This window comes from Lepisma saccharinum, chromosome 27, assembly GCF_977018435.1.
Source record: "Lepisma saccharinum chromosome 27, izLepSacc3.1, whole genome shotgun sequence".
Classification (NCBI taxonomy): Eukaryota; Metazoa; Arthropoda; class Insecta; order Zygentoma; family Lepismatidae; genus Lepisma; species Lepisma saccharinum.
In genome coordinates, this window is record NC_139255.1 from 33,024,814 (window position 1) to 33,050,539 (window position 25,726).

Genomic DNA, 25,726 nt, shown 5'->3' on the forward strand with positions numbered 1-25,726 from the left:
TGGTGTATTTTACTTCGCTTTTCTGCCACACTTCGCTAATCGCGAAGATACAAAGGAGTATTCTGGCCGCGGTTCCGGGTGGAAGACGAGGGAAGAAGAACAGGCAGAAAGGGAGGAAAATAAGGGGAGAGAAGACGAGGAAAAGATGAATAGAGAGGTAGTGAATATTAAAGAGAGGAAAGTAAATGGAGAGAAGACGAAGGAAAGATGAACAGAGGGAGATAATATTAAAGAGAAGAAAATGAAGGGAGAGAAGACGAGGGAACAGAGAGAGTGGGAGAATACTAAAGAGAGGAAAATAAAGGAGAAGAGACGAAGAGAAGATGAACAGAGGGAGAGGGGAGAGAATATTAAAGAAAGGAAAATATAAATGGAGAGAAGACGAAGGAAAGATGAACACAGAGAGAGAGAGAGAGAGAGAATATTAAAGAGAGGAAAAGAAAGAGAAGACGAAGGAGAGATGAACAGAGAGATAGATAATATTAAAGAAGTAAAATAAAGGGGGAGAAGAAGAGGGAAAGAGGAACAGAGAGAGAGAGAATATTAAAGAGAGGAAAATAATTGGAGAGAAGACGAGGGAGCAGAGAGGGAACAGAGAGAGAGACAAGAAGGAAAAGTAAGTGAGAGAAATGAAACATCCTGATAAAGGATATTCATTTTCGTGGTCTCTTCATCAATTTCATATAAGCCCGTTGCGATAAAAGTGAACCTGCAGAAAGGCAAAGAAACGAAAGACATGCAAGAAATTGGCAAAACCATCAACACAACAATAGTTTGACACTTGGAATTACCAATTTGCAATCTTTCCATTTAAGAAAGCATCAAACAATTATAACTAAAAATGCCGGAATGTGTCCTCTGTTGTGTTGAGCAGTGTTGCCAGTAGGGGAAAGTCCATCACTCGAGTTGTAAATAGGCGCCTAATTAAATTGGCTCCATTGCTTCCGGGAACAAGGATGATGTGTCTCCGATGCTCGCGGGACCAGTTTCGCCATTTGATAAAGACCAGTCTTGGGAGTTTGAAAAGGAACAGGGAATAGGGCCTCCGTGCCTCTCAAAGTAGGGCAATAGGGCAGGGGTTTTGTTTCGGGGGAGACTCATCTTTTGATAAAAGAAATGAACAGCGTACTGGAAAACTGTTGGTGAAAAAATCAACTAAAATAACCATTTGCAAGATACCTGTCACTATGTATATTAATTATTGAGTTGGTGTTTTAAGTCCACTTTATGCACAGTAAGGCTAATTGGGCCTGGATCTACAGTTTAAAGTGGGATCCGAACCACTTGTGCCTCCACCGGGTATCGAACCGGGGACCCCTTGAGTATAAGACGACAACGCTACCACTGCGCCATCGGGGAGGTCCCTGTATATTAATTATGACTGTTGTATTGATTGACTGATTGAGTTGGTTTATTTCTCTTCGCTTTTCTGCCACTTTTGGCTAATCGCGACGATGAGGATGAGTGACGATACATTGAAATCAATGAAGCGACACAAAGAACACCAATACCCAGACTGAGAGTCGAACCCAGGACTTCTAGCGCCTTAATGCGCTGTGATAACCACTCTGCCACGAAGGTCAACTACTGTATTCAGAAAATGATAATTTCTGTCAATACGTTCTCGAAAAAAATTAAACTCACAGAGCTGAAGATTTACTATTTTCTAGTGAGCTTTATGTCCCAAATGTGGTGAAATCTTCAAGAATCACTATAGGCGTCACATGTGCATTATTTTGCGATTCGTATGCATGAAAATATGTTCAGCATTATTGCGGACAACGAATCAGTTTTTTGTAATGACGATTGTAAGAATCAAGGTTAGGGCATAGTTGCTTGCGTGTATTTTCGGTCAACCTTCCCTGCATAACATGACAACATGAGCCAGTTAAGCTCAAAAAATATAAATTAATCCTACTTTTGCCTTTGTACTACATAATTTTAATAGAGCAATGCACTGTGCAGAAATTCGAGAAGGGGCCGGGCCTCGTACATTCAGACAACTAAACGCATCATATCGTTTGATGCACCAGAATGCATCGATTGATGCACTAAAGTGTGTTTTATGGCTTCTTCAAAGAATCAGATTCACATTTGATGCATTTGGGTGCATTTTTGTATGTCGTGAAAGAAACACCAAAGTGCATCGTTTGATTCAAGTGAGGATTTCTTTCAGTCGAGATGCACTTCAATGCATCAATTGATGTTCCTTGATGCACCTTCCTGCATCTTTTTGGATGATGCACTTAAACGTTTGGTCTGATCTGCAGAGTTTACGTAGCTCAGACGAAACGTTTAAGTGCATCATTGAAAAAGATGCATTCTGGTGCATCAAAATGCATCAAAACGCATCAAATGATGCATTGAAGTGCATCTCGACTGTAATAAATCCTCACTTGAATCAAATGATGAACTTTGGTGTTTCCTTCACGATATACAAAAATGCACCCAAATGCATCAAATGTGAATCTGATTCTTTGAAGAAGCCTTACAACACACTTTAGTGCATCAATCGATGCATTCTGGTGCATCAATCGATATGATGCATTTAGTTCTCTGAGTGTAGTGAAGCAGAAAAGGCGAGGAAAATAACTTCTTGCAGTCGGAGAAGGAAAACCTGCGAGTTGATCCCAAGAGACAAGAAAAACTTGGCCATTAATGTACCTTTACCCAAAATAAGCATTTTTACATGCTAAATTTAGGGGTATATTATTTGTAATCCCTCCCCCAAGTTCCAATTCGTCGTCCAGTGTAGGAATATTTCAATTTAGGTTACACGTTAAACTGAGCCTGATAAGATAAGTTTCCGACATTGGAAATGGGAGTACGCTATAGTTAAGAAAACAAAACTTGATAGCTTGGTGGTGCTTCAGTTACTGAAGGTTGTTTTTCTACCTCTTCAGGCTAATCACGACGATGCAAATGAACGGTGATTTTCTGTAATGAACGGTATTCCTGTAATGAATGTTGGACTGCTGTAACGAACGGAGCATTTCTTTAATGAATGATGAATTGCTGTAGCGAGCAGTGAATTGATGTAACGAACGGTGAATTGCTGTAATGAACCATGAATTGTCGTAATGAACAGTGAATTGCGTTACGGTAAATCACTATAATGACTGGTGGACTGTTGTAATGAATGATGAATCGCTGTAAGGAAAGGTCAATTGCTGTAATGAATGGTGAATTCCTGTAACGAACGGTGAATTTCTGTAATGAACAGACTAATAATACGTAGAATGAAGACGGATTTTTCATGTTTTATCTGGGATTCGACCTCAGGTCTTTGAACATCCCGATGGATGATTGATTGACTTGGTGTTTTAAGCCCACTTTATGCACAGTAACGCTAATCGGGACTGGACCTAAAGTTTAAATTGGGATCGAACCACGCTACCACTGCGCCAACGGGGAGGCCTGATCCTCCTGATGGCATAGTGGTAAAGCTGTCTCCGTATAACCAAGAAATCCTGGTTTCGAGACCCGACGTAGGTTCGTATTTTCCTTGCTTACGGGTCGCACGCCAATATAAATCTAAGTCTAGTCCTGTCATTACAACCCACACACGATGCAATAATAAAATAGTGAAGTCTTACCTTGAACTAGATCACACGGCCCGCTCCTAACACGTACGCACACGCACACAGAACGAAGTCCCCGACACTACAGTACACTAACACGATCACGCATGCGCCCGATACGCAAGTAAATTTCCCCCCTAGTAGCGGAAGACTATATACGCACCCAGGTCTTAGCAGAACGCCTACACCATCGACATTACGCATGTTCGTTAATAAATTACGACTCACGCCCCTCCCCCCCTCCGCAGGCAGCGAAATCTCGTACTAGCGTCCCACGTCGCACTCCACGGAGTCATTCATTTGTTTACGGCGCGGACAGCACGTCATCTCGCTACTCGGAACCGTGCTGTACAGGAAGATGGTTCGTATGTACGAGTACAGCAAGTTTCCTCAAAGGTCACGTATGATTCATGCAACCTTCTTGTAGTTCGGGATAGAGGCGCTGCTGCATCCGATTGTAAAAGATGTGACATTTCTTCTCCCCACCTCTTGAACCGCGAAGTTCGCGCTGATATCACCGATGCCAAGAACGGTTCTTGGAGTGTATCCAAGTGCAAAACAGCAACAGTTTGACGCGGCGTATGTTTTTTGTTTCGGTTAAGTGCCTTAATCATATGACAATAAATCTTCAACTATTCGCAAAGACAGATTCTTCTGAACTTACAACCACACACTTTATAAACGAAAACGCTAATCAGAGGGCTGGACCTACAGCTTAAAGTGGTATCCGAACCACCATTAACCACCAGCGGGCATCGAACCCGGGACCCCTTGATTACAAGGCGACGTCGATCAGAGGCGCAACCACGAATTTTTGCCTGGGTGGGGGGGGGGGCAAGCATCAGGATAAACATACCAATAATAAAAGAAGATAACAACAACAGTAACAACAACAATGTTGTTGTTATTATTATTATCATCTATATTTTTTCAAAACGTTCAATTTCACATTAATAATGAAAAACAAGCGCCAAACTGTATTTTTGAAAGACACAACATGGAGCGACGTGAAATAAAAAAAAATACTTATGCAACACTAAATTGTGTACGTATTCAAAGTTTCTTTAATACATATATGTACCTCGTATTATTTAAATTCATTACGCACCGTGGCGGAGTGGTTAGCATATCGCCAGGTGTCCCGGGTTCGAACCCCGGCCTGGCCATGGACCATCAGTCATCCCCATCTTCGCAATTAGCCAAAAGTGGCAGGAAAGCGAAGTAAAATTAATCAAAATTAATTGCATTACATAATGAATTCATCCACCTGGTAATAAAGAAACAGCAAAAAATGTATAAATTGTCTCTCAAAATATGCACGTTCCTTTTTCTCCAAATAATTGTTCCTGCATTTGAGACAAAATCAATTAAGATATGTCCTACTTGTCTCTCTGGTAATTTACAATGAATTACAGAAAATAATTATGTAATGCGAGCGAAGCGAGCATGAAAATGGTTATATTCAATTTTTTGCACACTGAAAAATTTCACTGAGTGCCAAGGCATTCTCTCTCTTACAACTTTTTTCATTTAGATGGTTCGGCTCGGCACCCAGGGCCGACTCCCCCCCCCCCCGACCTCAGCTACGTCTCTGAATGTGATAAGACTAAGAAAATGAGGCAATGGGAGCGAAACGAGCAACAAAATTTTACGAAATGTATTTTTATTTGCATAAAATTTGGAACTGAGATGGGCAATTGCCCCTCTGTACCCCCTGCAGGTGCCCTTGGCCGTCAATGTTTGCCCCCTAGAATTGCTTTCTGGGGCAATGCCCCCTGCTCCCACTGTGGTTGCGCCACTGACGTCGATACCATCGGGGAGGCCTCATGTGTGAGATAGAAAGCATAAAAAGGTAACATATCTGTCACGATGAATGGGTTGAAATCTGAACCTACATCTTCGCTGAAAGTCAATTCAAGGAACCCGCCCAGTAAAATAGCTCCTGCCCTACTTCAAAGAACCCATTAGCAAGAATCACGGTCGTTTTGTTCTCTGCGAATAAGAAGATAAATCAAAAACTTAACAAGATCCATTTCTCGAAACCAACATCTTCATTTTTTCCCAACCTCATGATGTCTTATTGCGCTTCCTCGGTGCCTGAAGGCGTTTCGCAATGAACAGCTCGCGTGGCCACAACAAGCAGGATGCAAATGATCTAATTTGTCATCCACGCGGTGACGTCACGCTCAATATATCATCTCGGGAGAATGGACCCCGCTCCCAGTTTTGTAAAAATACGAAATTAATTAGGGACTATTTCCAATTTCCGTGATTTAGATATCGTAATTTCTCCTCATCAGCCGTGACAAATGAGACCGCCCCGTCCACACATATCACTCGCGTCAGGCTGTGCGCTTTGTCGGTTACCCCCCATCTCAAACTCATCGACATATTTTCGTGGAAAGGGCAGCGCGGGATGAACTTGCGCGAGGTGATGGATATGGCTGCAGCATCCCGTGGCTGTTTAGCTTGACAAGCTTGCTTTACGAGGTACAGAAGGGCATTGAAATTTGTGTCGACGTCGGCTGAAATCAAAAGGTTTCGCCCTTACGCTGCTCACCCCCATGTGACCAGCGGCGTATACTCTGGGTCATCTAGGTAATCGCAGATGACCCGGCTGTATTTCTTTCTTTTTTTAAAAAAAATATATATATACATTTCTTCGCAATATTCTTCCAAACCAATTTCGATGCATACATTTCTTTGCTTCAAGCGCGCCGCGAATGCTTCCAACCGTTTGCCGCTGAATGTCCGGGAACCTTTCTCCAGCCGGTGGAATGACGTTAGGGAATCTCACCCTGACGTCATTCCACCCGCTTCTTTTACAACCCTTGGCGAGAAGAGAAAGAAAAGAGGGGGGAGGAAACTCTGCTTCTCAGGCGCGCCGTTTCCGTGGCCAGGGTAAGCTCCTTCTGGTGAGAGTCCACCGGTCTCAACCCCTAGAGTTTGCCTTTCCTTCCGCTGGCGACCATTGACCTCCTACAACCCTCCTCCACAATTCTCTCCCGAAGGCTATGTCGTCGCTAAACATAGAAACTGTGTTTTTTATGGCAGGGACATTTCTCAGGAACGGGAATCTTGGGTTCACAAATTGCCTTCTGTAAGGCAAATAGGGAAAACATACCCGGTAAAGTGCGAAGAACAGGAAAATATGAATAACATAGGCAAACCAATTCTACGCTAATTTTCACTATACATTTACTTCTGTCTTGCTGATGTCTGTTACAAAAGGAAAAAGCTTAAATATTGAAGATGAAGCAAACTAAATTAAAATTCAAAACTTAAGCAATTAATGCACCTATAAGCTGACTCCCCCCATTCTTGTATTTGCAAAAATAGTGATTGTTTCTTCTCTCTAATCTTCAAAAGCAGCGAGAGTACTTCCTTCACGGAACTGAATATTTTTTAAAGGTAAAAAAGGTAAAGTGCTCCCCTGCGCATAGCACCACGCCATGAAGGCGTATAGGGGGTGTGGGGGTAACGCCCCACACTTTCTTGATCCGGTCGTGAGTGGAGATGATGTGATCAGCATCACGCCCCTGACCGCCTTTACCCCCCAGAGTTTCCCCCAGGTACCCATGTTATTCGACGCTGGGTGGGCGCCGGGGCCGCTTCCATCGTTAGAAAAGTTCCCGGATTTGAACCGCCGGGGATCGAACCCGGGACCTTTAGCATGGTAGTCAGACGCGTCACCGATTGAGCCACCGCGGCCACACGAATATTTTTTAAAGGAAAATATATAAATAAATTACATATATTTTAGTTTATTTAAGTTACTATTCCACCTTTTTAGATTAATAGTGATGAAGATGAACGACTAAAACATATAAGGAACAAACACATCAGGCACGTAGCCAGGTGGAGGACTCGGGGAGCTGAAATCCCCTCCCCGAAATCATTCATATATCTAATTTAAAAAGTGTATAGTGGTAATTAATTTTACTTCATTTGCAGATTAAACACCTTGCATAATACGTTGTAATTATCTGAGATTTATCTTCAGAACTTCTACCCCCACTTTTTCAACTTTATGATGCGGCTGGTAATAAGGGATGAGTACCCTCTTCTCCACCCCACCCCAAAATAAATTTCTGGCTCAGGCCTGCACTGATTCGAACTTTTAAAACCTGTCATTGCAGGGAATTTGGAGCTCGGAAAGGGATTTTTTTTTATCATTCATAGGGAATTTCATTCTGAGTCCTGGAGTAAGTTGAATTTTGCACTTAAATTAATAATGAGGGTTTCTATTTCACTAGTGCATGTCTTTCATTTTAAATTTCACAGTTTTTTTTTATTTTGATTTATAATACTGTCTTGTTTTATTATTTGAAATTCTACACGTATATTAAACTGCAATAATGAGAATTAATTGATTGTGGTCGCCACAATAAGACAAAAATTCCCACAAAATATTCCTAAATCCCATATGGATCCTGATATAAAATGCACGGAAACATTTATTAGTTTGATGATCAAGGGTCGGAGATTACCCACTCGTTAGAACCAGCATACGCCACTGCATGTGACGGATATCCACCTGCACATTGTGTTCTAAATAGTGTTCGAGCTGAAGAAAATGCAGAGGGGGGGGGACCTCAAAACTTTTCTTTTTTCTCTTTTTCTTTTTTCATTTTCAGACAGGCCCGTAGCCAGGATCATATTTCGGGGGCTCATCCCTTTTCAGCACGGGCTTCGCCAGATAGATTGAACATGTTTAGTGTAAATAATAATTACAAAAATAACTAGGGCTAAGATTTTTATGACCTAAAAACCACCAAAATATGCAAAATGAAATATGCTCTTATGACCTAAAATTTTACCAAATATTCACTATAATTTGAAAAATTTGCCCTATTAACTAGACTGTTCCAAACATCAATATCTAAATGCTGAGATATTTTCATATACGTACTACTTTTAGTTCACTTTATGAGCCCTGAGTTGCAATACACAATGAATGCTTTCTCTAAATTATCAAATAAAAATGAAAATGTTTTTGCTACAGTCCAAAATAGAAAAAACTCTCGAGTAAATATGGGAGTAAGAACAAATCAACTTCGAAAATGACTGTATATTTCTTGAAAATGAATATGACCGAAAATCCATCAAAATATGCTATATCACGCAAAAATGGCCAAGTATGCCAAAATATGCCCTTAAAAAGCACCTTAACTTAATTAGTTTCTTCATAATATGAATTTCTATGTGTTTGGGCAACACATCACCCTTTCCAAAAAAATATATGCTAAGTCATGAGAATCTTAGCCCTTAATAACTATTATAAGTCATAACAATAAACTAATTTTAATCCAAATTTATTATTATTATATAAATGTGAGGAATATCCAACACAAGCGTTGTCCATTATTTTTCTTACATTTTGTACAGTTAGAGTACTGAAATTCATAGTTATTGCATTTCGTTATTAACTTTTACACATTCCGTTAAACAAAGGCCTTAAAAGTTAGGGCCAAATTTTAGTCATAAAGTTTATATTGTGTTACTTCTCACAAAGAAAACTATATATTGTCGAGGGTCTGGATCCATTTATTACTATATAATATAAAAATATAACCTGATGCCACTAAACTATTTTCGATCTAATGTTTAATCCTGCTAAAGAAGTAAAATTAATTACCACTATAAGCTATTTAAAATTGATATTTGCAGGATTTCGAAGGGGGGTTTCAGCCCCCTTAGCCCCCACCCCTGGCTACGTGCCTGGTGCCAGTACGATTCAGTTATCATTCGAGAAGGCTCTTCTTACATTTCGGTTTAGGCCTATATACGATGCGTTGCAGCATGGTGTCCTTTCTTTAGCCACTTATTAGAAAATGTTGTCACAGGGAAACCGTCCACTTTAGATAGATGGAAAAAATGGCCTTTTTGAAGTCAAGTCAATGACAATACATTGGTTGGTAGCATTTTTCTTGTTCGTCATCTTTCATTTATCTTTCTAGCGTTAAAAAAACTCCCGTTCTAAAATTAAAATAAAAGTTCCAACATGGAATGTATACCTAGAAATAAGCAATACAGTAAAACCTCGTTAATCCGGAACCCGATAAGCCGAACTTCGCTTAATCCGAACAGGCAAAAGAAAGAAAGAAAAGCAGAATGCAAGATTTTAAATGTAGCTAGAAGTCGACAAGAGAACTTCCCAAAGAAAAGGCAGTCAACCACTGATGAAATTCTGTTTCCCGCAGACTTTGTACTGTATTGTATAGTGTATTTAAGCCTATGCCCTTTAAATACACCATAATAAACGTGTTTTGTTGCTATGTACTTTCCACTGTTCTTCTAGGTTATTTCAGTTAATCCGGACTTTCGTTAAACCGGTCAACTTATCCTCTCCCATTAGTCTGGATTAACGAGGTTTTACTGTAGTTGCAAAACAGAGGGCTATTTTGAATGCATGTTTTTTTTCTGTCTTCATATTTCAGTAGGCTTATTAAATATATCTAGATGCATAGTATATACACATTCACATAACTAGAGTAAATTTTATATACTTTGAATTTCCTGCTTCTAAAGATACAATAAACAATGATCCATAAAGTGCAATTAACAGCAAGCTCGAATGTATGACTCATACTGTCATGCTATCCCAAATAATAATAGAACACACATTCAGAGAGAAAGGCCTGTACCCAGGGAAGAGTCCATGGGAGCCATGATGTTTTTAAATGTGTACCTATAAAAAGCTACGAAAATAACATCGACAATGTTCAAACTTGTGAAAATTTCAATTTTGTCCTTGCATAAATGAATGTGTTTGTTGTGTAGAGAGGCAGGCTCCAGAAGTCTGCAGTCTGTTATATTGGGTACTTTTAGTTTTATAACCATTCATGCAAGGCTACCAGCAGTGGCGGCGATTGGAGGAGCATGGGGGGTAGTTGCCCCCCCCCCCCCACTTTTCCACTTGCGCCTGCACTATGGCCTCTTATGCTAAGTCTTGTCTACCCAGACCCGGTGGAGGCACATAGTGGTTCGGATCTCACTTTAAACTGTAGGTCCAGTCCCAATTAGTTTATCTCTGCATAAAAGTGGACCTAAAACTAAGAGAAAGTAAATTGTTCTTGCAACCCCGGTTTGGTACTCAATCGTCGCTACTGGCTACCAGGAGAAAATCTCTCTCTCTCTCTCTCTCTCTCTCTCTCTCTCTCTCTCTCTCTCTCTCTCTCTCTCTCTCTCTCTCTCTCTCTCTCTGTCTCTCTCTCTCGCTCGCTCTCTCTTAGCGAGCTATGGGTTAATAACCCACATTTAGAATTCTTTATATATATATATATATATATATATATATATATATATATATATATATATATATATATATATATACCGGATGGTCCAAAAGTCCCTGAACGGTCACACATCGTCAGAAATACACATCGAATCGGAAAACGAAAAAATATGTGTTTAATAAGTGAAAGAAAGCTATTCAATGATATCAAACTTGATTTTAAATTTTCGCAAAAAAAATAATAATAATAAATAAAATAAAATAAATAAATAGGCTAAAAAAATTTAAAAAAAAAAAAATAAAAAAAATCATAAAACCCCCCAAAAAATTCAAAGGAACGCTCTGCCCCTAATTGAGCTAGAGTGAAAGCGATTGGAGATTCGGAATCTGCACGTCAAGACCTTTCAATAGAGTATGTGGAAGGAGGAGTCTACTATTTAAAATCGCCATATCTCCGTTCCTAATTGAGCTAGGAGAATGGTTGATAGCTCGTTGGACTCGGAATGAAGTCCTCTTTCCGATTCTACAATATATATATATACTAGGACAAATCAAAAAGTAAGATACACCCACCTGTATAAAAGAAACAAAACACATTAGAACGAAAATAATTATTGGAAAAGAACGTTTGAACATTTAACTTCTTTCGACATAGTCACTAACGTATTCAAAGCACTATTCGAATCGTGTGATCAGTTTTCTCTTTCTTGTGTGTAAGAATTCCGCCCAATTTCAATTGCGTTGACATTTGTGCTCATCGGTTAGCAATCGCAGCACCCAGTGAGAACACAGTTTACGATGCACCCAACTGGTCATGAATCAGCATAGGCACACTACCGTAGGATATGTTCAGTTCACTTGCAATGTCTTTTAATTTTCACGTGGCAGTTGGCAAGGATGATTGCATTCACACGTTCCGTTTTGCCGATAGCGTTCACAGATGCAGGCTGCCCGACACGCTGTTCGTTCTTTCCTCTTCGACATTTGGCACCATTTCCTGATCAGGGGGTGTGACATTGCATTCTCACCATACACCTCGACAATTTGGCGATGGATTTCACTTCGATTATGTCTTCGTGCCCACAAAAATCGGACGTCAGAGTGCACCTGAATGTTGGACGCCATATCAATACGACGTGCCATATTCACACGGTGACTATTCGTATACTAAACCAGATGCAGCATGGCTACTTTGGGGAGAATACATTCCGGACAGTGTTGCCACCAAGCGTAATTATTTTATCTCCTTTAGTACAGGTACACGGCTCGGGTGTAACTTACTTTTTGATTCGCCCACGTATATATATATATAGCGGATCTGCCCCCTCCCTCAAAGAAATCCTGGATACGGGCCTGCAAAGGGGGGGGGGGGTTCTTTCTCTGGTTGGGAATGAAACTATAAATGTAGAGCCTGGGATATAAAAAGTAAAAGGGGAAAAATTCACTGGTCTCACACAATAGTGTGAGAAGATACGTTCAGTGTTTACTTGGAAGTAAAAGTTACTATTTTGCCGAATTCTAACTGTAACGTTATCAACAAGTTACTTTACGACACTTAAATTGTTACCTTGAAATTTTGTAACGTGGCGGAAGAGCTAAATTTGGCAAACTATGTTTGCAATATCTGTCTCTGGATGCTAAGGTGAGAAGATATTCGTACGGCGTTGAGTATAGTTGATCTGTAAAACGAAGAGTTGTATTGAGCGCAGGGTAAAGTAGGTACTATATGTTTATTTTGAATTTAGTTCCGACTGGATTTTCAACTTAAATATAAGGAACGTTTGTATACAAATACATAAAATACAGGGTGTTCCGTTCAAAATACATAAAATACAGGGTGTTCCGTTCAAATCTCCCACATTTCAATTCATCATTGCTAAAAGGTTATGAACCATAATGGAATGCGAGTGGTACTAGACGAAAGAGAAACGTGAAACACGAAACACGAATACACCATTACACCAATACACCTCTACACTGAACTCTAATAAACTTCTAGGTGTGCACCGCTTGTAGCACGATTAATATCCAATCTGAGAACCTCCGGATTGTTTATTAACACTTCCAGTCGCCAATAACTTCGCACACCATGTCTTAATGGTTTTCCCATCAGGTGCTTCACCACCAAATTCTCTCCGGTAATTACTTTACACTGTAATGATTGATTTGGTCTCTGCATACCAGAATACAGATTGTGCGCGCTGCTGCGGAGTCGCCATTGTGCTTTATGCGATTGTGGCGCTGCATAGTGAGAGAACGGTGAACTTCGAGGTCATGCAAAAAAAATATTTGAGTTTCTCTTTCGTCTAGTACCACTCGCATTCCATTAGGTTTCACAACCTTTTAGCAATGATGGATTGAAATGTGGGAGGTTTGAACGGAACCCGCTGTATATGAAACCACAAAACGTTAACCAGCTTAGGCAAAGTCACTGAGATTCTTCACACAATATTAACGAACATTTGTTCATCTTTATCTCGTAAAAGATACTATGCAAATTATACGCACATCTTCGTGTTGTTGTTGTAAATACTTGAGCGAAATGGTAGCGATTTTATATGGTATTCTCATCAGGGCATTACAAAGTAGAAATACAAATTCCTGAATTTTACTTTCAGCCTGGCAACAACGTAACTTTGAGTCTTCCTTTGACAGGGGAGGGGGTAGAACATGAACGTCAGGTTCCAGAAGTTGTTTTTTTTTTTAAAAAAAAAAACCTCTAATATGTAAATTTGAATAAACCTGGATTTTTTTCCCGCCAAGATTCGCCTATGCAGACGGGCGAGTCGATAAGTTGATGGGCCATGATTCTCTTTGGCCTAAAATTGGCGTCACTCACCGGCGTATGCAGGGGAGAGCTAATAGGGCTACAGCCCCTCCCAAAAAATTGTGAAAAATCAACATTTTCACAGTTGAACACTAGGGATAGAACTAAGTAGAAAATTCAAACCTGCCCTAAAAATGCCCCCTTTTTTTAACAACTTTTAAATCGAAAATTAAGAATGGTGATTAGGAAACCCGTTAAAACGCAGGTATGTAATATCCCCCTTTACAATTTCAACCCCAGAGGGGGAAAAAACTGGGTACGCTAGTGGCGATACCTGTTTGCAAGTAAGTCTTCAGCCTAAATTAACTTTAATTCAGTTATTTTTACTATGGTGTTAGTAATAATTCATTTCAATTAGGATAGGCAGCTCAGTAACTTTCCAAAAGCTGCTATGACGTCTGCAACTGTCACATTTCTCTACCCACGATAAATGATCCAACGCCCAGGGCATCTGATATCTTTCCAATCTGCAAACACTCTGCCTCTAGACCTTTGGAGCGGCCGATAAAGAAATTCCCACATGGATCTGAAAGTGGTTGCTATACTAACTCAGATCTATCGGACATTACTGCTAACGAATTTCCATTTTTAACTCCAACGCCGCATTTTACGATCTCCGAAAGGAATGCCTTCTTGGACTGCAACCAATATCTCGAGGACCTTTTGATGTGGCGCCGAATCGAACTTGAGGGTGGGAAGTCATGCATGAGGAGTATATTGAGCTGCCTGGCAATGCGATAGTCATCGTTGAGGCATTTTCCCGCTTTTTGCATCTATTTTGAATGAATGTCCAGGCTGTTGCTTGCAGAAAGTGGACAAATCTATTCCTATTATGGTAATTTTACATCTTTTCTATCTCTCGCGACTTTGTGGACGATGAAATGCATATCAATGATTTACCCAGAATACGAACATGGGTCCTTTGCGTCACTTTTGTGCCACTTTTGGCTACTCGCGACGATTAGGATGGTGATGATATGAAATTGATGAACAGACACTCACAAACAATGTAGAAGCTTGTCGTTAGTTCATGTAGCTTCATCATCAAGGTCAAAGGAATATTTTTACGATTCTGCATTTTCAAACAACTGCAGTTACATTTTTCCAGACCCCAACCAACGAGTTTCTCGTTTGGAAGCGAAGCAGAGTTGGTGCGTTTGTTTGAGTTTTGTATTAAGTCCACTTTATGCACAGATAGGCTAATCGGGACTCGACCAATAGTGGGATGCGAACCACTGTGCAATAGGCCTTCACCATGGCCGTATTTAGAGGGGGGGTTTCTAGGGTTCAAACCCCCCCCGAAACCTCTGACATGTTGGATTAATTGATGTTCAGAAACCAAAATCTGTAACAAATTTTCAATTGTTTTTTCGAAGCATCACAAAAATACAAGGAGACAATGTTGAAACGATCGAGCTAGAATTTTCATACATATGGAATTCTGAAAGTTGAGTGAAACAGGATTTATTCTCGGAATCGCAGCCCACCGGCGACCCCTCCATTATCACTTCTTCTGTCATCTTTCCAGTGTTGTTCCTGCGTCACAAGGAATATAGACTGAAGATTCCCTTATGATTGTCCCAAAATTCCCTTTCCAGCTTTTAAATTCCCCGTCCGATAAAGTCGAAAATAAATCCCCTTTGATAGGAATTCAAACCTAGTGCCTCCAGTTTCGTAGCGCATTACGTTCACGATTGAGGTTACAATCCATGCACCAGGCTAATCTTTTAAAGAGAATAACTGGTTCCACACTTTTCAAAATTCCAAAAATTTAATTTTAAAGTCAAACAACAAAAACTTTATGACTAAAATTTCCATCTAACTTTTAAAGTTTTTTCTTGAAGGTATCTAAAGTTTAATGACGAAGTAAAATAATTGTGCATTTCAGTACACACTGTATGAAACGTAAAAAAAACAAAAATAAACTTATGCTGGATATTCACTCATCTGCTGGATTGAGTAAGCCCCCTCAAGGATATAACAATAATATAATAATAATTATTATTAGTATTATTATTATGGAATAAAATTGTTTTATTATTTTGACATTTTAATTATTATTGTACAATTATTATTATTATTATTATTATTGCTATTATTCAAATTTCTGGTGACGCCCTGGGAACAATTATGAATGAACCCCCCCCGAAATTTTTTTCTGCCTACGGCCATGGCCTTCACTAGCTATCGAACCCGAGACCATTTGAAACCAAGGCAGGGAGGCCTCTAGAGTTGGTGAGTAAAGCTAGTTTAACAGGAGAGGATATAATGCTTACTATCACATCTCCACCCAGTGGTGTCCCCTTCGGGCCTCTCCGATAGCGCAGTGGTAGCGTCGTCGCCTTGTAATCAAGGGGTCCTGGTTCGATACCCGGTGGAAGCACATAGAGGTTTGGATCCCACATTAAACTGTAGGTCCAATCCCAATTAACCTTACTGTGCATAAAGTGGACTTAAGAACGCCCAATCAATCAGTGGTGTCCCTACAAATTTCAATTTGGGTGGGCGAAATACATATGTATTATGTGATGGATTCCGCTTTGGTCAGATTCACTCCCTCATTAGCTATTCGCTTTTCTCTCTCATTTATCTTCTTCCTATATGATCTTTATCTTCTTCTCACCCTCTCATTTTCTTATCTTCCTCTTTCCTTACTTTCCCTTCCTCTCCTCTATGTCTTCCCTATCCCTTCCTCTGCTTATCGATATCTCTATATCACCCTTGCTCTCCTATTCATTTTACGTCTACACTTCTCCTTCATTTACCTGTTTCTCTTTTTACTTTCAATCTCACTGTCGGCCTCTCTCTCTCTCTCTCTCTCCCCCCCTCTCTCTCTCTCTCTCTCTCTCTCTCTCTCTCTCTCCCTCTCTCTCTCTCTCTCTCTCTCTCTCTCTATCTCTCTCTCTACCCGCTCCTTTCTTTATCTCTGTCTGCTTAATAATCATTCCATAGATTTTTCAATGCCATCCTTGACTTACAAGAAAACATTAGAGTCAATTCTGAAAGTACGAATATGTGATAGTTCATACATAATAACTTTGATTTTGATTTGATTTAGTTTATTTTACTTCGCGTTTTGTGCCTCTTGGCTAATTTGCGAAGATGGGGATGAGTGATGAAATGATGAAATTGATGAATGGACATTCACAAACAACCAAGCCCGACCGGGATTCGAACCCGGGACCCTTGGCGTCGCAGCGCGATGTGCTAACCACTCGGCCACAGGGTCGGGCATACATAATAACTGTATTTAGACTCAAGATTATATGATTATTATTATTTTCCTTATTTTATTTATAAACTGTTCTGTATGTCTTATGTAATGAATACAATTGAAGGGTTTGCTGCAAAAAGAAGGTTTTAGTGTTCTGTGCCTTATCGTGTGCAATAAAACAGCCCCTTTCAGTTGGTGGAAGAAAGGTATAGCTCCAAGTTGCAGTTCTCGCGTTACTCACGAAATGGAGCTGACTGGGTACCTCCTTAGAGCTGCCTGTGTTTTGCGCCAAATGCCTAGTATGGTTGGTTGATATGAAGGGTACACCAAGCCTACAACCACTCTTTACCACTCAAGGCTGCCAAATATAGAGATGTAATGAAACTTACACGCAAATACGTCGCTCAAAATGAGATGTGGTTCTACAACGGGCCGAGATCTGACAACGCACCAGATGAGCCAGGTATGACTGAAAAGAGTTATTTTCTGTTCTGACTTCATTATACAACTGCATTCTTATATATTTCCAATACAACATTACACACGGTATCACTTGTTTGCACCAATCTTTTCCCTAAAAATCAGCAGATCATCTGTTTTGTGGCAACAAAGAGGTAGCTCCACCAACAAAACATGTGCCAGGTCAACTAGAACATATGTTTTGGGTGAAGATATTGTCCCCATTCTGAAGGAAGACCTACAGAATGTATTGAAACAACTTGTGTTCAAATAACTCTCCATTTCAGATTTCTAAACTTTTTTTCACTTTCCCAATAATTTATCAAATTGGAGCTACCTCCTTTTTGCAGCAAACCCTTCAATTTGTGACTGGATTGCGTATGTATCTATTGCAATTGTAGTTGTATTGTAATTCTGTAATTTTGTAATTACGTACTCGTACTATTCATTATTATTAGTATTATCTAGTATTATTATTATGTACGCCTTCTGTCATTGGAGGATATACCTCTGTTGAAGGTAAATTGTCTCCCTCTCTGTACAATTCTTGTTCTACTCTAAATGATTATGAAATTTTCTTAGGTAGCTACTTCGATAGGAATGAGAATGAGCCAGAGCCATTTCAAAGAATGCCAGTGGCCACCCTCGCCCGTCTAGTGTTTCCACCTTAGAACATGTCTAGATAGGTCCAAGGTTGCACTCTTTCAAAAACCGATAATGCACTATTCTAATTCTCCCTTGTTCTGCCCTGCCAACAATACTCCATTGTCTTCACGCATGTTCCAGCACTCCATGCATATTGTTTTGGATGTAAATCCGAGGGAAATGTTCTTAAGTGCCTGTGGGACAAAAGACGATCGCGTAAGACCCTCGCTTCGGAAAACAAGTACTGAACTCTGGACGAGACAATAGATTACATCAGAAAAAAGCCTACTGGACTACTACAGGATGTTCGCGGATGGAGAATTATTCACTTGGCTTCAACGGATCGTAAAGTTTCATGAAGAGGTATAATAAGTAAATATGTAGATGATGATAAAAGAACTGATTGTTTTTACGAAACAGAACACCTCCACTTTTTAAGAGATCAGCAGAATGCTCCAGGGTCGGATTGAAAGTGTTGCCCCCCCCCTCCCCAGGGACGGCGCCAGAAATTTTCGACTGGGTGGGCAGAAGCGCCAAATTGATAGATTAGGGTGGGAGTATAAATATAAGACCATATATAGTATATGTGTGTATGTAAGTCGTATGTATCACCCTCTCTTTTACACTCCCGATTCTCCTCTTACATCTTTTCCTTTTCCTTATCCTGTTTTCCTCTTTATTATTTTCTAATCTATCCTCCCATCTTGTTCCATTTCCTTTCGCTTTGTCTCTGATGTACACAATTATTTCAAGGAAGTGTTAGCATGTGCAGCCATACATTCTAACCACATTATTTCATGCATGTTAATACAGTGAAATAAATGTGAATTAGGTTTAAGCTTGTGTTGCAAATACAAGGCACATACTTCATTTTATGTATTCGGCAACAATGATAGATTGATTTGATTGGTAGATTTATTTGCTTTAATTTACTTCGCTTTTTGTGCCACTTTTGGCTAATTTGCGAAGATGGGGATGAGTGATGGCATGATGAAATTGATGAATGAACACTCACTCACAAACTTCCATGCCCAGGCCGGAATTCGTACCCAGGACCCCTGGCGTCGTAGCGCGATGTGCTAACCACGGGAGCCAGAGCGACAGTGATAGAAAGTGCGATGGTAGACAAACGTGAAGTTTCTCGTAATTGAAGACATGTTCCTGAGCATAGTATTTTTATCGTATGAGTTTTTGACTGAAAGAGTTTTCTTACTCCTTTGGGGATCACTTTTCTTAGCTTACAAGGTTTGCACAACTGACAAATCTATCTGAATGTTTGTAGTAGCGGTGATTGGGTGAGGGGCAAGGATAATATACTTTTTCTTGATAGAAAAGGCTTCGTATAAAGATAGTGTGGGGGTAAAAAGTGGCAAAATGTGGCTGGGGAACTGCATCCCCTACTTCCCGCTCCTCCTAATAGCCGCCTCTGAATGCACGTCTTATTAGGAATGATTTAAAACACACACGGAAATCCAATTCATTGTTCATTGTCTATGAAGTATTCCTAGGCTAATGAAAGGCTATTTTGACAAAATATCACTCATATGTAATAAACAAGCGAGATTGAAAAATCTGTTCAGAATTGAAGAGATTATTAGCTAAGTTGCTATTCGTTTTCTGAACTCTCATGTATCTAATGCGGAAGAAGCAACACAACACACGTGTGGTTACATGAACTTTTTTGAGGTAACAAAATGATTTAGGAAACAAGGAATTCATCGAAGTTGATCACCGTAACAGCAATAATTCATCTATTTTTTATAGATGACTTGGGTTGTATGGTGTGACCATTTCGAATACACTAGAATGTCAACCTCTATCCTGTGCAGCATACCCTGGAAACTTAATTCTTTCAGGGCAACGAGTCCCTGGAGCCTGGAACCGCTGTCAAAGTAATAATTTATAAGGGTTTGTATTTTGAGTGTCAGAATGTATTTGTTTTCGCCCCTTCGTTACTTTCATCTAATCACAATTGAAATGACTTAAAATAAAACAAATCAACCACGACTTACTCTTCCAAAAATGGAGTTTCATTAGCTCGTACCTCTTAGAAAGTTGAGGTGACTAGTTTCAATTGCACAGCTTTTCATTAGTGGATCAAGGCAGCTAATTCCGTGAACAATGACGTTATTTTCCGAAAGTCTCAATTTGTCTCAGGCAATCACCCTCTTAAAATGGACGCATCTTCTGTGGTGATAAAATGACACGTTTGGTGCTAGTTCTTTCTGTATATTTTTTTCCCAGTGGCAAAACGATGTCGCATTATAATGAAGACGTCATGTGTTGAACTCCCCCTCTTCTGGTGGAAGCACAATGCACACTGGTTCGGACTACACGTTAAACTGTAGGTTTAGTCCCGATTAGCCTATCTGAGCATAGAAGTGGGCTTAAGAACAAACTAACAAAATCGTCTTCTGGATACTTCGTGACATAACTTTTTTTCTTTACTTCAGCTGCATCTGCAGATTCTGTCGACATTTTCGGCTGATTCGTGTGGCAAACTTCGTGTGTCGAAAGAGGATAAATATGATAAGCCAGTCACTACAATTGAATAATTCTGTAGCTTTTTCCATACATAAATGGTTTATTAAAATGTATTCACTTCGGTATTGTAGTGATTATTGTGATTCGTTCTTATTAGTAGAACGAATATAAAGTTGATATTTCGCATACCATATTGATATTTGAAGATGACAGGTATATAAAAATTGTAATGAAATAAAAAAAGAAGTACACTTCTGGAATTTCAATGCAGAGCTAATTAAAACTATACTCTCTAGCAACCCGAAGGTTTATGGCTGCAGAAACACAAGCCTTCCATCCGTTTCTATCCGGGGCAAGATCAATCCAATCTTTCCTACCCTTACCAATTTCTTTTATGTCCATCTCAACGTTATCCCTCCATCTTCGTCTTGGCCTTCCTACTGGTCTCTTACCATCAGGTTTCCAAACAAGAATCCTGTAAACTTTTCTTTCCTCTGCCATTCGTGTCACGTGCCCTGTCCATCTAAGTCTTCTTGATGAAATTATTCTAATAATAATAATAATAATAATAGTAATAATAATAATATTTAAAAAGTCGAAATAATTTATTGTGTTACTGGCGATGTTTTTATTTGGAGATTATTTTAACCATACCCAGGCTGGGATTTATATACGTATGTGGAGGAAGAAGCTTACAGCACCAAGGCCTCACTCAAATCCCCTCTACACAGTTTCAGTTATAACTTTTTGCCAAGTTACATGGTGTGGTTTGTTATTATATTTTTTACCACATCCGAAGTACCTATTTTTTTATTTTATTATGTGGTACTTTTCAAAGCAGTCTTTCCCAGTGAAGGCCCGGAGCTGCAGTCCTCAAGTTTACCCTAAATTCTGATCTAATCTTAATCATACCCTGCAAAAGTTTGAGCCTCCAAAGCCTACTAGCTGCTTTATTCATGGAAGTATTCATTTGATCACAGTTTTTGTTTCAATAGCTCTGGTAATTACTTTCACTTTCTAATGAGAAAATTGGCTTTATATAAGATGATATGTGAACATTTCTAGCATATATAATATTCACAAGTAAAATGTACATGTTATGAACACCAGAATACACTTATTTATTGAATCATTAATATATATTCAAGTATATGTACTTATTGAATTTGATAGGGTGGGCAATCGGGTGGGCACAGGAATTTTTGGGTGGGCGCTTGCCCACCCGTGCCCACCCCTGTCGCCGTCCCTGCCCCCCCCCCCCCATACACTGCAAAACGTTGAAGTGGAGATATGACGGTCTTGTGCCGTCAATTTCTGCTGCTGCATTCCAACTACAGCAAAACATAACAATGGCAGCTTTTAAAGTATTAACGGCCATTATGTACATTGTAAAATGTTCACTGGAGAAATAACGGTCCATACAAAAACCGTAAAAATGACTGTTACAGCTTTTAAGGTTGTGTCGCCCCAGTAGACAACAGCTGTTTCAAGCGCTAACCGTTTCATCTGTGAGATTAATCTGTGTTCATCTCCGTTTTCTTTAAAATATCTTTCTATAAAAATAAGTTATTGTTAATATCATATATGTAAAGGGTTTTAAAACTGAATTCTTACTGAAAAATAATTTAAAGGATTTAAATCGTTGTAAAAGTTATGTAACTATGATTTTATGAACAACTATAGTGTTGCCTTGGAAAAATGTGAACAAATTTTCTGTATAGAAGGGCGATAGCTCTGTAAACCTGTGGGACATTCTCCTGGTTGCTGAAAGGCTGGTGATATCGGGGACAGTTGGGAAAATATCTCGCCGCGCTCATAGGGGCGGCTTTGGAGTACAAGTATTCCAAGGAGGATATTTCTAAACACAACGCTGAAAAGGTAACCTTCTGCATCACCAAAAGACCAGGGTTTTAAACTGCGGTATAACCAATTAAAGAATTCTGTTGGTTTCGGCCTACAAGTTATATCAGGTGAATTATCTGTTTAAAAAGTTTATGTGCATCGTCGGAAGCTTTAATAAATCTTTAAGGAAGAGATACTTCTTTTATTCCAAATCAATCTAATATATAAAAATGGATGTGTGTGTGGTATGTGTGTGTGTGGGGGGGGGGGGCGGGTGGTGTGATTGTTCCGGGCTAACTGTCGAACGCCTGGAGCGATTTCAACCAAACTTGGAACACATATCACTTGCAATCTCGAAAGAAATACTGTGAGAGTAAGAAATACTGTAGGGGTAAGACACCCCTGGCACCCCTAGGGGTAGGGGTGGGAGGGGGTGACATGCAAAAATAATCGAAAACGACCGATATTAGTGTGGAATCCATAGTTTTCGGGGTCGCTAAGATGAATAATGACACTCCCAATGCCATTCAACTCCAAGACACCCCTGGAACCCTTAGGGATGGGGGTGGGAAAGGGGTGACATATAAAAATAATTGAAAACTACCGATATTAGCGTGGAATCCATAGTTTTCGGGGTCGCTAAGATGAATAGTGACACTCCCAATCCCGTTCATCACCTATCGGGACGGAGGGTGATAGAGGGGTGAAAAATAAAATATCAAAAATAACCTAGATTAGTGTCGAATACATAGTTTTCGGAGTCTCTAAGCTAATTGGTGGCATTCACGATGACCAAACTTGGTACACATATGACCTACAACCTGGAAAAAAATACTGTGGGTGTAAGATACTCCTGGCACTCCTAGGAATGGGGGTGGGAAAGGGGTGACATGTAAAAATAATCGAAAACGACCGATATTAGTGTGGAATCCATAGTTTTCTGGGACGCTAAGATGAATAGTGACTCTCCCAATGCCGATCAACTCTAAGACAACCCTGGCAATCCTAGGGGTGAGGGTGGGAAGGGGGTGACATGTAAAAATAATCGAAAACGACCGATATTAGTGTGGAATCCATAGTTTTCGGGGTCGCTAAGATGAATAGTGACACTCCCAATGCCGTTCATCACCTATCGGGACGGAGGGTGATAGAGGGGGTGAAAAATAAAATATAAAAAAACTAGATTAGTGTCGAATACATAGTTTTCGGAGTCTCTAAGCTAATTGGTGGCATTCACGATGACCAAACTTGGTACACATATGACTTACAACCTGGAAAAAAATACTGTGGGTGTAAGATACTCCTGGCACTCCTAGGAATGGGGGTGGGAAAGGGGTGACATGTAAAAATAATCGAAAACGACCGATATTAGTGTGGAATCCATAGTTTTCTGGGACGCTAAGATGAATAGTGACTCTCCCAATGCCGTTCAACTCTAAGACAACCCTGGCAATCCTAGGGGTGAGGGTGGGAAGGGGGTGACATGTAAAAATAATCGAAAACGACCGATATTAGTGTGGAATCCATAGTTTTCGGGGTCGCTAAGATGAATAGTGACACTCCCAACGCCGTTCATCACGTATCGGGACGGAGGGTGATAGAGGGGGTGAAAAATAAAATATATAAAAAAAACTAGATTAGTGTCGAATACATAGTTTTCGGAGTCTCTAAGCTAATTGGTGGCATTCACGATGACCAAACTTGGTACACATATGACTTACAACCTGGAAAAAAATACTGTGGGTGTAAGATACTCCTGGCACTCCTAGGAATGGGGGTGGGAAAGGGGTGACATGTAAAAATAATCGAAAACGACCGATATTAGTGTGGAATCCATAGTTTTCGGGGTCGCTAAGATGAATAGTGACACTTCCAATGCCATTCAACTCCAAGACACCCCTGGCACTCGTTGGGGTGGGGGTGGGAAAGGGGTGACATGTAAAACGACCGATATTAGTGTGGAATCCATAGTTTTCGGGGTCGCTGAGATGAATAGTGACACTCTCAATGCCGTTCAACTCAAAGTTTATTTTACACTATAGTTAGAATTCATTATATTCCTGTCTAATAGAAGATTGGGGTAAATAAATTCCGAGGCAACGCCGGGCAATCGGCTAGTATAGGTATAAGGTAAAACAAATCCTACACCACAGACCACGCAAGGGCTTGGTCCTACTAACCCTCTGATGCCCTTGAGAAGTGCGATAAAGGGTTGCATGCGGACTAACCTAAAGTCCTAAATGCAGAAGGTGCGCGTCAAGGTATTAACGGTCATTACGTACATTGTAAAATGTTTACTGGAGAAATAACGGCCCTTACAAAAACCGTAAAACTGACAGTTAGAATACCGTTTTTAACGTATTGATGGTCATTGCGTACAACGGTCCATACAACCGTTAAAATGTTTGTCGTATTTTCGATAAGATGAAATAAATAACACAAAAAGTGTTGTGTATTGTTGTCTGGACCGATCTTTCGTTCTCAGTGTGTGACAACAAGGAAAGAGGCGTTAAATTTCCCTCATTCGAAATATTTCCCTTTCAACCAATTTGGCCGCAATACGATTTGGCGAAAGGGGATATCTCTTTTCGCCTAAAATGGCTATCAGGTTATAAATCACATTGCATTGTACTGATAAGCATTTAGGCGAAAGGAGATTAGGTGAAAGTTGATCAAACCATTATTCAAGAAGCGCTCTCTCTCTCTCTCTCTCTCTCTGTATCTCTCTATCAGGGCCATTACGAAATTCCTGGAACTCGTCGCTATATTTGAGCCTTCATTTCCATAGATAAGATAGCAACGCGTTAACATTCGCAATGCTAGAGTTTCTGATTTTTACATATATTGGGCCTCCCGATGGCGCAGTGGTAGCGTCGTCGCCTTGTAATCAATAGGTCCCGGGTTCGATACCCGGGATCCCACTTTAAACTGTAGGTCCAGTCCCGATTAGCCTTACTGTGCATAAAGTGGACTTGAAACAACATATCAATCAGTCTTTACATATATTATGTGAGGAACTGGCAACACTGTAAGTACTAAATTGCAGAAAGTGGCTTACGCATCATCGATAGCAATTTCTGTTAAATTGATTTCAATGGCAGTAATCTTGGTGAGAATGAAAGACAGGGTGTCTAAAGAGGGGGAAAAATGAACGGGTAATCTTGTTATAACGTCATTAGCGAATTTGTAACTGCCCGATGACAAACGATTTTTTTCCTCTGTGTGTGTCAAAGCGTCTGTCATTTCCAGGAAGCGCGGTGAACGATGAGGAGGAAAGCAGTGGACCACTTCCTTATCTTCCATTGAGAAGAACTTCAAAAAGAAAACGTCATCTTTTGATGTCAAAACGAAGAGATCCGGTTCTTCTATCGGCCGCAGTGCGAAGGAAATAGAGAGAAAATATGGTCATTAATTTTTCAGGAAGTCAGCCCAAACTA

The 25,726-nt window shown here is 40.0% G+C and overlaps 1 protein-coding gene across 3 annotated transcripts in view; it reads right to left on the bottom strand.

The window, feature by feature from the left end:
- The window catches only part of LOC145980337 (putative peptidase C1-like protein F26E4.3), a 316,609-nt gene that overhangs the window by 176,043 nt on the left and 114,840 nt on the right, over positions 1 to 25,726 (bottom strand). Inside the window, exon 1 of one of the 3 annotated variants that reach the window (XM_083113380.1) lies at positions 3,597 to 3,811. The exons of the other annotated variants lie outside the window; for them this stretch is intronic. The gene's annotated coding sequence lies outside the window, so the exon portion shown is untranslated. Of the gene's footprint in view, positions 1 to 3,596; positions 3,812 to 25,726 lie in introns of those variants that run through there. 3 annotated transcript variants of the gene reach the window in all.